The following is a 13,383-nucleotide window of genomic DNA, read 5'->3' as shown; positions in this document are numbered from 1 at the left end:
ATAGCCATATGTAACTTGCATGGATTCAGCTAGATATATTAAACAAGCGAGGAAGAAAAACAACTAGAGAAAGAAAGAGAGAGAGAAAATCCAATAGTGTAGGTGGTTCCAACTGTCCTTCTAACCATTGACCATGACCTCCAAGGTGAGTGTCAAATTGAAAATGTGCACTGATGGTCAGTCCATGGCCAACTTTTCTAGCATTATCACCACTACATAGGAAAAGTGATTCTAGATACTTTTTTTTTCATTTTACCTAAATGTAGGTTAGCTATGCCATCTGAAGCTCCAAGAAACAGCAATGGTCTGGTCCAATACTGGGAGAAAAATGGCTATGTTTTGACTCTTACATTGTCCAACAAGGACAAGTTGTCCTAAAGTATGTTCAAGGGAAATTGCAACCACACCCAATTTTTCTCCTGTGTGCTCACTTTAGAACACAATCCCTTTAGAAGTTATGCCTCCTGTCTCTGAACTGACAGAGAGCCTAATGGAAGGCAGGAGAGCCAGCTTCAGGCCTTCACTATGCCACCAACCTGGAGGGAGACCCCTTCTAATTTTCTGCCAAATGAGGGTTGGATTAAGCTGATCACTGAGGAGCCAAATGATAAGGAAGATGGGACCTGGTGTCTGGGTTAGTTTCTGAAGGCTGCAGGAACTAGGTTAAACCAAGTTGAGGTCTACAGGAGGACTGTCCAAACCTGCAGGAGATTCTGGGTTGTCACACAGTGGACACCCACTAAGCCACCCTCCCTGGGAACTCCATGTTTAAGGGTTGAACCTCTTCCTGGGTCTGTGGGCATATGAAAAGAGACAGCTTCTTGACCTGGAGACACCATTGCAGCTGAGCTGGGCTGGGGCTCAGACTTAGACCTGAGGAAACAAAGACAGGCTGTGGAGCCTCTCTCCATCCAAACTGGCCCCCCTCTGTGCCCCGGCAACCAGCCACTGATAGTTCATCTCGATGACAGAAAAGAGGTGGGGAGCCAAGAGAAGGAAATACATCATTTCCAACAAACTGGGATCTAAGCTGTTGCATCCAGAAGTTTATTTTATTAAAAATAAAAAGGAACAAGAAAAAACTTGACCAAGTGTGATTATAGAGTCTGAGACTACACGTGGCTGGGCTGCCTGGTGAAAGATGAGGACTTCCTCCTTCAGCCAGTGGTTTTGTCTTCATTTTGCCAAATAGCCAGCCATGTTGACTTGTTTTCTTTAAATGAATCAACCTGTTTTATTTGCACAAACAGACCAATTGATTGAGTGTCATTCAACATAGCCTTCATATTCTCCTGCAGCTTAGCAAAGTTTCTCACATAGCAGCTTTGCACGCCTGCTCAAGCTGATGAAACATTCAACTTAATCATTGAGGGCCCTGAGCCAAGGTGGTTGCTGGAGGAGACAAACACAACAGTCTATGTGTAATGAAGGTCCACGGCCCCACGGAACTCAGTAGAAAACAATGCTCTTTGGGACTGAAACCTATTGAGGAATTTGATCCTCCCCCAGTGGAGTTTCAATAATAAATGCTGGAAGGACCTAGAAACAGGCATTTCTAGACTGAACCATTCTGCTACTCACTCAGACTCTGTAATGCAATACCTCCAGCTCTTGTAGTCTGCCCCTTGGAGAGGTACCTCTGTCCCTAACCAGACATGCTCTGAAGACCAGCCTGCTTAAGGAACCGAAAGTTAAAGCTGGTACCCATTTGCTACTGGTGTACTTTGCAGTTTTAGGAAGTGTGTGTGTGTGTGTATAATTAATATTAATGTTATATTTTATACCTGTGAACTGTCATATTACCCAAGAACCTTCTTCTGTTGCCTTGCTTTTGTTCTCAAACTGTTTTATGGGGGTAAGATTTTCCTTCTCCTTCCAGTCTAGGAATATCTCTTGTTTCTCTAAATCAAGAGTATACCAGTGGGTCTTAAAGGAGGCCTTGTAAAGGTCCATTTTGCCATGCAATGTTTAGCTCCCTGTCCCAGAGCCCAGTACAGGACTGGCTCACAGTTGCCACTCGGTAAATATTTGACCACTTAATCAGGAGGTTGGTTAAAAGGCTGACTGGGGCCTGCCCCAATCAAAGGCAGCTTCAGGTCCTTGGCTCTGCTTCCTTGACCACACCAGGGCCTCAAGGACCTTCATCATCATATAATAAACAAGTACATACACAATTGTATGCTCCACTAAGATAGTTTGGAATTCACTCCTTTTCCAGGGCAGCCCCTGAGCCAAGGACTCCAGGGCCCGTGGTTTATTTCAGAGGTGATTCCAGAAAAACCCCTTAGGGGGTGGGGGAGGTAAGATGGAAGGGAAGGAAGCCAAGACTGGAAGTGTTAATGAGCAACTAAGTCATATTCCCAATGGGGACCTCTGGGATAAGATGGAGAACATGCTCTAGAATTGCCCCCACTAAGGGGATATTCTCCCAACTCCCATCTGTGAATTCAGGGCTCTTCCTATGATACCAGTCCTCAACCTGCCCTGCTCATGGGATGAGCATGTGGCTGCAGCCGAGGAAAGCCCTGAGGCAGAGGTGCCACAACAAGAAGCTGGTGAGCAAGGGAAGGATCATTCCTGGGGATGAGGAGTAGGACACAGTCATTGTTACAACTAGACTCCCAGGGCCTCTAGCAGTGTCCGGGCATATACCTGGGGCTCAAAAGCAAAGTTGCACAAATGAGTGCATTCATTCTATTGATTTTATAAAACATTTTTTTCAAAGGAGGACACTTTCTTCCAAGGAAATCTTATGAAAAAAGTTCGGAATGTGTAAGAGATTACAGAGGAGTTGCCTGATTGAAGAACTGAAGCCCCACCATACACAGACAGCTGTGAAAAACAGCCAGGGTGCCTCGGAATGGTAGGAAGTCCTGATTTACTTCTTCCCCCTCATTTTACAGGCGGGATCATTAAGGTGCTGTGTCTCTGGCGACACCCTGAGTTGGTGTTAGAAGCCAAAGGCAGCCCAGGAGAGTTGGTCAGTGGGGATGGACACCACTCAGAGCACTAGCTCGGTCCCAGCAGGAGCCTCCTCTGGGAGCACCTGGGAAGCCTTTGCTCAGGGATAGATGCACTTCCTTCAAGACTGGCAAGGGAGGAAAGAACCATCTATTGCAATATCATGACACCTCAGCTATCTCCAAGAGCACAAGAGGTTAAGTTCATTGTCATTCACAGCGCATCTCTGAGATATGGGGGCTGCCAGCAGCTTCCATTGTCACCACCACTGAATCTCCATTCCACAGCTGCCAGAAGAACTGTCATCATGGACAGGTAGGCTCTATGCCCCGTGTGGAACTGGGTCCCTTCTTCCCTGGGAAGACGTGCCAAACACATCTTGAGAGTGTGGCTGAGAGCAAATATCCCAAAGAACTTAAAAACATATTTGTGCTAGAAATCCAAGTTGGAGGCCACTAAACTGTAGCAAAGCCATGGTTTGGACAGAGAAAATAACAGATGTGGAAGGAAAGATTTCAGCATTAACTTCCAGAAGCTCTTGAATTTCCTATGGCAACATTTGGATCCATGCGGCCACCCCTCTGAGTCTAGGTCTCTCTCAGCCAAGACTGAAAACTCCCAGTTCAGCCACCTTCCTTTAGTCTTGACATCAGTCAGAAAAAACCAGGTGAGGTAGCCAGGGCCACCTACTGGTTTTATCAATGCAAGTGGGAAATCCCCCTCTGGAAAACCTGAGCCTTCCCTCTGCTGACCACAAAGAGAAAATAAATAATAAAGAATGGTTTAGTGTGAACCCCAGTGGAAATGAGCTCTCCTTGGTCCATTCTCCAAAGAGGAACACTCAATGGATCATTCCAACCAGGGCAATGTGCCCACACTCCTCATTTTCACAGATGAAAATCTGAAACCCACAGAGGGGTAAGTAACTTCATTAAAATCTGTTATTTAATAGAACATTTACAACTGAAGTAACAGTTTTTCCTCATTCCTGATCCAGTGTCTTTTCTTCTATACTAATTTTAAGTACAATCAACCATTTTTTCTTTTTCTCTACATTTTTTCTTTTCTTTCTTGTTTATTTTAATTTTAATATTTATTTATTTAATTTTTAGCTCTGTGCCTGGTACATAAACCATATCAAATATTTGTTGAATGGTTCTGGCCGAGTGGCTCAGTTGGTTGGAGCATTTTCCCATACACTGAAAGGTTGTGGGTTTGATTCCACATATACCTACCTATGTTGTGGGTTTAATCCCTGGTCAGGGCATGTATAGGAGGCAACTGATCAATATGTCTCTCTCACATCAGTATTTCTCTCTAGTGTTTCTCCCTGTTCCTTCTACTCTAAAACCAATGGGGAAAAAATATCCTCAGGTAAGGATTAATAAACATATATATGCCGTTTTTATGCCTTTGTTATATGCCAGAAGCTGTGCTAAATGCCTTATATACATTATCTGAGACCTTTACAGCCAGTTGATAAAGCAGCTATTGTTGGGAAATGTAAAACCTAAACAGAGAGGTTAAGTGACTTGCCCAGAATCACACAGCTGATAAAAGGCAGAGCGAAAAAAGCAAATTCAGGATTTTTGAGTCCTAAGTCCATGCTCTCGACCAGGAAACTATGTGGTACCCTCCATTCCACTGGTTGAGGCAGATTTATGCACACATGGAATCATACTCTACACACTGTTCTGTAACTTGTTTTTTGTTTTGTTTTTTCGTAGGTAAGGACATTGAGTTCTCAATCCTTGTCTTTAAACTTAAAATGACCTGACCCAATCCTGATCCCTAAGACCAGCAGTTGGCCCCTGCCCCTCCTGGTGGTCCCTGCTACTTCGTCATAGCCCACACTCTGACCACGCATCTCAACCTTCTTGCTCTCTGTCACTCCTCGACTCCTCACATTGCTCTCACCTTCATGTTGTCATTTTAAACCTACTTCTCAAACCAGGTACTGTATACAGACCCACTGACCCAGACCTCAGGTTTCAAACAAACCCTCATTCCCAGGACTAGGCCATTCTGACCACTCTGGTGAGCCATCTTGCCCCATTCAGCCTGCTCCCCATTACTCGAACCCTCAACACAAGTTTTTGCCTTGCAAGCACTTGTCACCTTCCCAAGACTGGCTCTGGATGAATAAACAAGTCAGCAACAGAAATTCTACCCAATAACCACTAAATTAGTTGAAAACAATGCCTAGTGTTACCACCTCTACTTAAATAAGGAGATGGGGGTTTCTTGGTTAATATCACGGACTAGACTACCCTGAGGTTGGATTCTGTCCATTGCTCTGCTTGAAGTATCTTGCTGTGGGACTTTGAGCAAGTCACATTAGCACTCTTGCCATTAATGTCTCTAGCTGTCAAAAAACAGGTATAAATAGATGGTCCCGGGCCCTGGCAAACTCTGAAATTCTATTATCCTATCATTAAAGAAATGACAAGCCTGGTAGATATTACTCCCATCAGTGTTTTTGTCCAATCATTAACCAAACTAATGAGACCGTTTATGCAATCCAACTGCAAAGTTCATGTTGGGGGAGAAAGGGAGGAATCAGGGCAGTTGGACGTTCCAGGACTTCACTGGGGGCCAAACGTGAAGTTGATGGTAGAGTGCCGGCAACAGAGAAGGGAAATCAGGGGGATCCTCGCAGAAATGGGGTGCATTTTGGAATGAGGAAGCACTTTCGGTGAGTAAAAAACTGTTGTCTGGCTGAAGCCACAACAAAATCTGCTTTTTGAAAATTTTTGTTGTTGTTTTAAGTTTGGCTCAATCACTTGTTTTTCTCTGTTCCTTATGTAATCTTGTGGGATGCGGCGTCGATAGTCATAAATCATTCATGATGCTCTGAAAAAAAATCACTTAAGCAGATGCAACTTAAAATGAAATGGAAGAAGTTTTTGCACAAAACACAAAGAAAAATATAACTCACGTGGTTCATAGCCCACGCTGATCACTAATTCCCACAATCACTATGTGGCTTGCTTTTGATTCTGGCTTCTTGATGTGCTTCATTTTAAATGGAGACTGGATTAAAGATATAGCTTGTCATAACTATACTGCATTTTTTGAGGAGTCTGAGAAAAGATGTTGTAGTTGTGCATTTGCAGGTACAACTGAAACTGGAAGATTCTATTTTCTGCTTCAAGAAACCAAGAAAGCCCCTTCTTTGTCCAAAAATCCCTTTTTCAATATGCCTGTCACTGAGGTCCATAATTCCATGGGTTAGTTATATCCCCTTTGTAAATATAAATACTCTTCCCCAAAACTCACCAAAAAAAATACCAACTAGCCCCCAGAGGTAACCAATAAGGCTAACTCCCAGATACTAATGCCTTAAGTAAATGGTCTAGCTTTATAATTTTTAATGTGACAGCTAGCTATGAGGAGATTTCTAATAAACAAGAAAATTATGGGTTTCTAGAAATCTCTTTCATATTCATGAACTTATTCGAGCTTCACAGGAGTAGCAAGGACGAGTATATGTTCATTCATTAATTCATTCCCACAACAAGTTTTATGCTGAGGTGCCAATGGTACAGACAGACAAGATAAAGCTGCTTGCCCTTGAGCCACTCACAGTAGATGGGGAAACACTTAACAGAGTTGTATGGGAGAGACTAAAGTTCTTTTAAGCTGCTGAGGGCAGAATAGCAGCCATAGGTACCATGGAAGTGGGTTTCAGCTTTGTATAAGGAAAAGAATCCCAATTGTTCAAGTTCCCCAGTTGGAAAAGTGAGTGAGTCTGCATTGCCAGAAATGCTTCAGAAGGATCTGGAGAGCTAACTCTCAGAGTAGCTGTAGGAGACATTTTTGCACAGGCTAAGAAGTTAGCCCAATAGATAGATAGGTAGGTAGGTAGATAGATAGATAGATAGATAGATAGATAGATAGATAGATAGATATATTTATGTCCACCCAGCTCTGAGTCCCAAAGTCCCTCAATATTTATCATGTTTCATTCATTTATCCAACAAATATTTAGTGATAGGCACTGACTTTGGGGCCATCTTGGCTGGGCATAAATCTCAACTCTGCCACATTCTCACTGTGACATGTTGGGCAACTCAGCTTCTCCATATCTCAGTTTCCTCATCTATAAGATGGGAATAATAATAGTTCCTGGTCCTAGAGTTGCTGTGAAGATTGAAAATAGGTGATTTATGTAAAGCACTTTTGAGCAGCGTCTGGCACATAATACACAGCTGATTAATATTAGACATTGGTAGCACTAGAAGCATGTATCAGGCACTGAGCTGCACACTAGGTCACCAAGGTTAAGAAACAGAGAAGAGCCCTACCTTTCTTGAGTTTAAAATTAGCCAGAATGTGGTAGGATACAAAAGAGATAAAAGTCACAAAAAAATATAAATATAGCTTCATACTATGACAATAGCCATGAAAGGGAAAAAGAGAATGCCATAAGAAAATATGATAGAGAAGAGGGGGTCTCATTAGATTGGAAGGTGCATGGGGGAGTTCTTTGAAGACCTGTCGCTTAAGCTGAGTTGTAATACAAATGTATTCCAGTCTCCAATGGTGTAGAGCAGTGCCTCAGTGCCAGGCCTTATTTTAAGTCAGCAGAGAAAGGAAGCCAGGTAGCTCTCTGCAAGAGTCACCTGTCGATCGGAGTTCCAGTTTATGCATTAAGCCTCACATTGTGCAATGTAGATGGGCTCTCTTTGCTTTAGCTATTAGTTTCCATTTGATTTTTCTCTTAACTCTGTAAATTCATCAGTTTATCCATCCTTGCATTCATTTATCCAGTCTGTGGAGGGCTCAAAGATATGTAGCCCCCAATCTCAAGGAGCTCCTATGAGGGAGGCTGATATGTACACAAGTTCCTATAAGTAAAGATATATCGGGTAAGATGGAGGGAAATGTTACGGAAGTGTGAGGAAGCTAGAAATTCAACACAGATGAAGGGGTAAAGGGAGAATTTTTTTAAAAGGTAGCATGATGAAGCATGCCAAGGAATTCTAAGCAAAGTGACTTTGAAGGAATCCAATCTTACTCAGCATTTGGGTTCTAAAAATCAATGCATAAAGCCAAAAAAAAAAAAATCATGACTAGATGATAGTCGAATGTACCCTTGAAAATTCTTTCAGCGGTGACTGTGTTGGCAAAATGACATAATATCTTTCAAGAAATCCAGTACAGTGTTTCTTCTAGTTCTGAAATCAATTGCTGTTGCTTCAGTTGAGCATCAGACAAATGTGAGAGCTTGCCTTGAGGTGCCAAGTTGTGTGAAAAAATATGAATTTCTAAATGCAGAACTCACACATAGTGCAAAGTCCATAGGAGAGGAGAAAAGGAGCAGTCATTGCCAAACCTCCTGTGTCCTCCAGGACAGGCACTCATCATGTACCATGTGGGAAGTGGGCAGAACTGTCCCCAATAGCGTCACTATTAGTTCCCTCTTGCTTTCTGCCTCTCTCTGTCAATCTATCAATTAGCCTGTCTCTTTTTATATTTGCCAAATAGTTAAATATGCATGCATTAAATATAAATATGCATGTCCAATATAACATAATCAAAGATCTGAGGTCAGCAAAGAGCTAGACTTTCAGAAAATAGCTCAGTGACAGAATATAGCTGAAATTTGGGATCTGTGTTAGTTTCTAGAGCTGCCATGACAAACCACCACAAACTGAATGGATTAAAGAAACACATACACAGAAATTTATTCTTTCACAGTTCAGAGGCCAGAAGTCTGTAATCAAAGTGTGAACAGGACCATACTCCCTCTGGAAGCTCTAGGGGAAATTTTATTCTTTATCTCTTCTAGCTTCTGGTGACTCCATGTTCCTAAGTTTATGGCAGCCTACCTCTAATCTCTACCTCCATCTTCAAATGGTTTCTCTGTATCTCAATCCTCTTCTTCCTTTCTCTTAAGAAGACACCAGTCATTAGATTTAGAGCTCAGTCTAAATCCAGAAAGACCTCATCTTGAGATCATTAACATTTTCAAAGACCTCATCTCCAAAAAAGGTCACATGCATAGGTACCTGGAGTTAGAACTTACACATATCTTTTGAGGATCACCATTCAACCCACCACAAGTTTCAAGAAAGAGTAATAAAAATGGGTCTAAGCTCTATTTTGACAGGCTTAGAATGCCAATTTCAGATGTCTTTGAGGGTCTAGTTCTTTGCAGAGTTCTGATGCTGACAACCTTGACTTCCATTGCTGCTTCAATGCCTTGTAATGTAGGGTCTCCTCCTCTGCCTCCCTGCCACCCTGAAGCCTTTCTCCCCCTACTTTACTCACCAGGGCCCCTGCAGCATGATAAACCTTGACATACTTTATCATCTACTTTTCCATGTCCTAATCAAAATTCCCATCTCATATCCCATCCTCTACATGAGTGATGGTTAATCAACCAAAATAATCTTTATTAAGGCACTGGCTTGTCAACATTATTAAAACCTATACACGTAGCCCTTCAACTGTCATCATGTTAATACCAGCTCCACACTATGAGCATGCAGCTGCTGCCTGAGACACACCTGAAGCTGATGAGAAGGGAGAAATGCTCCCACCTAGCCCCTTCTTCTTGTCCCCAGATCTCCTACCATTGGCCAAACTCAGCTAGAAACCAGCTGATTCAGGAGCCTGGGACGAGTAGCCTGAGAGATCAGCTCCCTGTAACACAGAGCAGAGGAGGGAGGGATAGGCATGGATCTGAGGACAAGGAGGCTCAGGACCCACACATATTCTTAATTCTCATTTTACAGAGTAGGACATGGAGCTCAGAGAACGTTATTAACTGCCCAGAGTCACATAGCTAGTAGGTATTAGTGTGGACTCTGAATCCAGGTCTATCTGAATCTAAAGGCTGCATTCTTACTCTGCTCTGCTCTCACTACTATTGCATTCATTTCAGTGGCTTTGTCCAACTGCCTTGGTCAATGGCATAGCTTGGGGTTCTGAGAGGCTTGTGTGGCTATCATATCAACAAGAGGACCTTCTCTGGGCTTGAGATTTGGATCTTGTGAAAGACACAAAGATGCCCCACTGGGATCTCCCTTCAAGGAAGAACTCACCATGCCCAACTCTGTGAGTGCTGTGAACTCATCTTGGCCCATCAATCTACACATACTAGTTGATGATGGGTCACTTTGCATCATAGTGGAAGCAGTGGGGATGGTGTCACCTCCCTTTCTCTTATAGACACTCTGCAGGCTTCCAAACCTGCCTTCATTGAGATTTTTCTGGATAATTTAGACAAGCAAGTGAAGATACTATCAGATGGTGAGGCATTTGGTCATTTCCTTGATGATCATCCTTTGCTGATTCCCCCCAGAAACAGTCGCCAAGAAAGTGTTTGGTCTATGGAAACATACCACCAACTCTAACCTCCCCTCTGTTTCCTATGCAGAGGCCAAGAAATGTCTTCATAACCACTTACTATCTTGGTGGCAGGGACTAAAACACATCCTAACATTCTTCAGCACTTCTGGGATGTTGAAGTCTACCTAGAAGTGGCCAAGGTTAGGCTATGCCTTTCTGCAGATTGTTCCTTCTGATGTGCCTGGAATGCTTGGAGAAATGCCCAGATTCACATCTATGACTGACTGCCCCCTCTGCTGTAATAAAGGCCTGGAACTTGAAGGGGCTTCTGAAAGCTATCAAGTCCACTGTTCTGCCCTTGAAGAAAGACCCCTCTCTCCAACACATCCATAATTTTTTTCTTTAAAAAAAAATGAAAGAAATTCCCTATTTTCTTGGCTAAACAATCAAATGGCAATGAGCTACAGAAGCTGGCCTCCCCCACATACTGTTTTCTTCCCTGCCAACTAATCCTGCCCTTAACCTTCTTAGGTGTCAGTACAGCACCTATTATTCATCCTTCATTGACATTTCTTCTCAATCCCTGAAGCTGGTGGTGACTCACCTCTTGTTTCATCAAAGGGCAGCAGTGGGCTGTACACAGTACACTGCATGAAGTTCCTGTTAGCTCTTCTCTGATGCCTTTTAGCAGAAGTGCTCCAAAAACTTTCTAATTTGATGGTCTAGATGCAAACATGAAGATTTCTAATTTTACAGCCTGTGGACTTTAATTAAGCAACCTATCTGGGTCATACAGCCACCAGGACTCTGGACTTGCCCTTGGGGAGCATAGTCCCCAGGTGTCCATGGAAAGTTAGTTTAACAAAGGTTAGTTTGAACTTATCCACCCCTCAAAATGCTCTTAGCACAGAAGGGGGATGATATTTCAGTGCAAGTCTCTGTCTGAAAACAGTGTCCTTGGATTTTCCATGGAATATTTTTACTTTGCTGAAAAGAACTGAGCACTTATTGGGCTAAATGGAACTGAAGAGGCTTGCTCACTGACAAAGCTTGTGTTTCTGTAGCACTAATAAAGTCATATAGAATGGCACTTTCCTAGGAGGCTGCATCCAACTTCCTAGCCTCATGGCTGTCTGGTGGAATAGACTCTCATCGTCCCTGTTCTTAGAGCCTAATGGACTTAGTAGAAAAGTCACAGTTACCCTTTTAGTAAAATCACACATAAGATTTTACCAATTTTGTGTGAAGAGAAAGTTTATCCTACAGAGTAAAGGTTTGATTGTCCCTCAGATGTCCCACCTTAACCACTAGCCAGAGTTTTGGTCTTTCTCTTCCCTTCCCCCATCTTCTATCTACCATTTCTGTTTCACCCGAGCCCACAACCACAACCCAACCCAACAGCAAAATCTGAAAGAACTCACTGACAGCCCACACTTGAGATCAAGCCCAGGAAGAGATGGAACTCTGGGATTAAAGCCAGGTCACAAATATGTGCCCTCTGAACTATACACAGTGCTCAGAAGTGCTCGTTTGGTCCATACAGTATATTATTTAAAATTTAAATGCTTATATAAAATTGAGAGATTCCACATAAGAATACAGTTTTATTATTTCACTTAAAAAGTAAAAACACCTGGTCATGCCCTGCTAGGACTCCTGCATGGCCATCACCAGTTGGAGCTAAGTAGCCAGCACCAGTCCCTTTACAAGGAGTACTTACTCTCCAATTTGCTTCTCTTAAACTGGGCAGTTTCACCTTTTTGTATTACTTCCCTGGTCCCTGCAGGCAACCAAGTTTGAGTGCCTTGGATTATGGTAGGGAAGGGAGAAGGGAGAGAGAAGGTCAAATAAAGAGGTTTCCCTGATGTATTACTTTGAATGCTTTGGGATACAAGTAACAGAATATCTGACTAAAAGTTACTTAAACAATAAGGACTGTTTAATAGAAAGTCTACAAGTTGGCTGTTGGAAGCAGGGTTAGATCAGGCACTCAACAATTTCAAGGCTCTGGGTCAGCTTCTCTGCAGTGTTCTTGGCCTTCTCCTCATGGTGGCAAGGTGGCTGCCACAGCTCCAAGCACCACATCCTCACCCAATGACATTCAAAAGAAAGAAAAGAGAGACCGGAGTTTCTCCTCCCATCTCTCTCTCTTATCAAAGAGCAAAATCTTTCTAGAAGACTCCAAAAAACTTTTCCTCAGGTCCCATTGGCTAGAGCTGGACCACATGACCACCCATAACATTGGCAATGGGGATGGAATTATGTTTAAGAACAAACATGGTTCATCTCTGGATCTAGTGGAGGTGTCTGAGCCAATAAAATGGTAGCTATGATGTCTGAGATTTATGAACTTACCCACCCCTCAAAATGCTCTACACAGTTCTACTAAAAAGGAAGAGGTGTGGCCAGCCAGGGCATCACAAGATTCTACTATAATGGCCCCATGTCAACTGGGATATTAAAGAACTAGAAAGTGGCTGAGGGGCATCACCCACTGTGGTGTTTGTAGGGGACATAAGTCTGGAATACAAAGTAAAGGACTATTTATCCCTTCTTCTGGACTCTCTGTAAGCCCAACTGACAATAAGACCATTTTATTATGAACTCTACCAGCCCTCCTCATTAGGGGATGCGATTCTTGTTTCTCGGGTATTCACTGGCCAATAGGAAGTCAGGTTCCTATCCTGACCCAGTCCAAGAATTTGCTTTCTGGGTTTTCTTCTGCCTATGGGGTGCATTAAAAGGGGTTGCCCTTGGGAGCAGGCCTGAGACTCAGTACTGAGGCTGGAGGGCAGTTCCTCTGGTGGAAGCTCTTTCCCAAAGGGACTGATGATGTGGCTTTTGGAATGGAAATCTCGGGTCATAAATCAGGGCTTGTTGCTTGGTCCTTTGTCACCTCGTTGTTGGCTCACTCAGTCCCAAGCAACCTCAGAGCCACAGGCTCTGGGAAATAGCAAATAAAGCTTTAGCTCCTGGTCTAGTGTGCCCTCTCCACTTATAAACCACTCTTGAGATTGCTAAAATGAAAGGACTGAACAACGTCGATGGCCTAGAAGGCCTGGGGACAGTAGGCAGACCCTCTAGATGCCCCTTACTCCCACTGTACCAGATTGAAATGTCAGA

The 13,383-nt window shown here is 43.1% G+C and overlaps 1 protein-coding gene across 2 annotated transcripts in view; it reads left to right on the top strand.

The window, feature by feature from the left end:
- The first annotated feature begins 3,836 nt into the window (after positions 1-3,836).
- ADRA1B (adrenoceptor alpha 1B) overlaps positions 3,837-13,383 on the top strand; it is a 96,768-nt gene continuing 87,221 nt past the window's right edge. The window contains exon 1 of one of the 2 annotated variants that reach the window (XM_070414496.1): positions 3,837-3,879. The gene's annotated coding sequence lies outside the window, so the exon portion shown is untranslated. Of the gene's footprint in view, positions 3,880-5,519; positions 5,657-13,383 lie in introns of those variants that run through there. The other variant, XM_070414495.1, reaches the window with a different exon arrangement.

This window comes from Myotis yumanensis, unplaced genomic scaffold (assembly GCF_028538775.1).
Source record: "Myotis yumanensis isolate MYYU_CA2020_CCGP unplaced genomic scaffold, mMyoYum1.0.hap1 SCAF_5, whole genome shotgun sequence".
Classification (NCBI taxonomy): domain Eukaryota; kingdom Metazoa; phylum Chordata; class Mammalia; order Chiroptera; family Vespertilionidae; genus Myotis; species Myotis yumanensis.
The sequence above is the reverse complement of the archived record's forward strand: the minus strand, read 5'-3'. Positions and strand labels throughout refer to the sequence as shown.